Genomic DNA, 3,357 nt, shown 5'->3' with positions numbered 1-3,357 from the left:
GAAATGAGGCCCTCTATTTATAGGCGGTGGGTCCGACAGTACACACGACCGGCGGTTACCTGTCTTTTCTCATATCGAACCTGTCGGGATTCCCAGCAGATCGAACCCCAAGCAGGTCGAACCTCAGCTTTTACACTTAGCCTTTTTATGGGCGAACCCAATCTCCTCGACAGGTCCATGGTGGACCTGGGACACCAATGAGCGTCCTCCACGTGTCCAGGGTATTTTTATCCCCAAACAGTTGGTATTAAAATTCTCTTTTTAGCACTTAAATTTAAAATTATTTTATATTGGTCCCTTTCAAAGTATTGTTTATGAGGTCCTTGAACTTCAAAAATTAACAACTTTAGTGCATGAGAAAGCTCCAAAATGTCTATTGTCTACGTAAAGGAAAGGAAGAGTCTTTCCTTCTCCACGTGTTTTTTCTAATGGCTAATCAAGATATGTAAGCCCCACGCCCAGGATTCGGACCAGATTTGGAATCTAGATTGACCCTAATCGTCCTGGCATTCTTTTGCATCCTCCTTAATTAGAAGAGCGTAAACTATCCCTAGACCAACACGAGCTCCTCACTCACATGCTTCCTAGTAAAGTAACTAGGACCAACACGAGTCCTTCCAGCATGTTTTGTCCTCACTCACATATTTTCTAGTAAAGCAACTAGGAGGTCATCCAACCGAAATTGCTCCAAGTTAACTTTGGAATTCTTACGATTGAGTTACCGAACAAGAAGGTGCACCTTGTTAGTATAGCTAGTGACCATCGATTCTTTTAAGTCTTTCTTGACCATTCTTCCATGATCTCAGGATCCCTCTTATTCGGATGTGGTATCGGTTCATTCATGTAACTCTCCTCTCTACTCGGGCGTCGCAGGATATCTTTGAATTTTTAGAAAATAATCAATTGCGATCTTTGCTTTATTATTCTATCAATCAAGCCAATTATTAAGTTGGTTCCAAATTTTCGATATGGACGTAATTCAACTAGTCAAGACATTACTTACATCGCTAACCTTATTGTACTGAAAAAAAAAGGCTCCCATTCATACTCATTGTTAGCCTATTATGCTCCAACACATATCCAGATTGATATATTAGTATATTAATACACATATTTAAAGCTATATTATCCATCTACTAATAAATGATAGTGGAATAATGATAGAAACGAAAAGGATTATTCATTTTTAAAGTGTTTCTAAATTGAAATAGATAGTTTCGAAAGCAACATGACCATAGCTCAACTTTAAGACATCTTGCTTCATCCCTTGAGGTCGAGAGGTTGAATCTCCTATTCTCACAATTGTTTTTAAAAATAAAATAATATATATATATATATATCTTAAAGGCCAAAATACGATTTAACTCAATTTAATTTTGGAACTATCTAAATAACCAAATTTTTTTAGCAGGTAGACGTCATTATAGTCATGTTTAATTATTTCGGTTTAAGTATTTTGTAGGTTCATATCCTCTCAAAACTATCTTTTATTAATCTTTTAGGTTAAGATGCTTATCTTCATTAAAAGATTATAATTCCGATTTTTAACTCTCCATGTTGTATTTAGGAAAAAAAAAAGTAAAAGTTCTTAATTAGTTTTCTTACGCGATTATTTGTATTTTGTTAACTTATACTACTTTTGCAATAAGTGGGTTCTACTAATAAATGTTTTATGCAAATAAACCATATTAAAAAGGTGGAGACACCTTTTTTTCCATATAATAAACCACGGTGAAGATAACCCATAATAATAATAATAATAGTTTATATAATAATAATAATAATAATAATAATAATAATAATAATAAGTGATCAAATAATTAAAATAATTCCTCTCTAGAGCTTTATATAAAAAGGGGAAGACATTGGCAATGGTTGTGTGCAAGTGTATTTTGTAAGAGAGCAATCTAAATTCTAAGAGTGTTGAAACGATGTCTCTTGCTGGAAAACTTGTTAGCCAAATAGAAATAAAAGCGCCTGCAGAGAAATATTATCAAATCTTCAAAGATAAATGTTTCCATGTTCCCAATATTTCCCCAAAATTCATCCAACAAGTTGAATTACATGAAGATGATTGGGAAAATCATGGCCATGGCTCGATCAAGACGTGGAACTACACTGTCAGTACGTATATAAACGACTAATCGACCCTTTGTTTTTCTTTTTGATTTTGTTTTCACGAATGGTCGTCCTCTTCATATTAATATTTATATGTTTGATTTGTTAAGATGGTAAAGCCGAGGTTTTGAAGGAGCGAGTGGAGTTCGATGACGAGAACCTTGTGATGACCCTAATTGGATTGGATTAGAAGGAGATGTGTTCAACTGGTACAAAACTTTCAAACCGATATATAAAATTGTGCCAAAGGGTCCCGAGCATAGTTTGATAACTCTTGAACTGGAATATGAGAAACGCGATGATAGTTCTCCTTATCCTTACAAGTACATCGACCTCATGAATGGCATTACCAAGAACATCGAATCTCACCTTAAATGAAATTTGAGCCTCCTTACTCTATCACATCATAATATGGTCTTATTATATATGTTGTACGTATAAGCTTTTTATAACATATATAAGTAAAAGATAAATAATGGCTATCCTCGTGTAAAAGTCATCATAATATTATCTTAAATAAATAATATATATGTTCTTACTTTTTACTATCATCCATATTTTATGGTTACTTTTTCTATCTAGTTCATAACATATATAATAAAAAAATAATTGTCAACCAGTACACATTTCTTAACGACACACCTACTTTCGACTAAAAAGTTGCAAGTTCAAATCCTCATCTCTACATGTTAATTTAAAAGAAAAAAATAAAAATAAAAATAAAACTATAATGTACTATGAAACAACAAAATCCATAATTTGTCTTCAAAATCTTTTAAACATTTTTTCAAAACCAACTAACAATTAGAGGGGTAGCTTATATCTATAAATCTTTATTACTCAATTATTATTATCCCTCTCATCTTTCCAATGTGAGATTCTTAACATGTCTCATCAAGGTGGTGCCTCTTTTAGGTTCACCAATCTTGGCTAGATTCTTTTTTTTTTTTGACCAAATGCTCGTTTGAACTTGTCCGAATGCTCGTTTAAATTTGTTGAGCTCTGATGTCATATTAATATTCAGTAGGTTCCATCTCGATGTTGGGAAATTGATTGACCTGAATAATTTTCCCTTCCACAGAAAATATCCAACATAACCAATAATATGCAAATAGGAAGAAAAGCAGTAAACGACACAACAAATTATATTGGTTTACCACTAAGGGCTACGTTCAGTCTTCCACTCACATGTGGGTAATTCACTAATATTGTTTGGGATTGGATACAATAACACTCCCC

At 33.3% G+C, this 3,357-nt stretch overlaps 1 pseudogene; it reads left to right on the top strand.

The window, feature by feature from the left end:
* Nucleotides 1-1,845: 1,845 nt before the first annotated feature.
* On the top strand, nt 1,846-2,496 carry LOC111022331 (MLP-like protein 329; annotated as a pseudogene).
* The last annotated feature ends 861 nt before the right edge of the window (nt 2,497-3,357 follow it).

This window comes from Momordica charantia (assembly GCF_013281855.1).
Source record: "Momordica charantia cultivar OHB3-1 chromosome 9 unlocalized genomic scaffold, Mcharantia_2.0 BLBB01000009.1, whole genome shotgun sequence".
In the NCBI taxonomy this organism is placed as follows: Eukaryota; Viridiplantae; Streptophyta; class Magnoliopsida; order Cucurbitales; family Cucurbitaceae; genus Momordica; species Momordica charantia.
The sequence above is the reverse complement of the archived record's forward strand: the minus strand, read 5'-3'. Positions and strand labels throughout refer to the sequence as shown.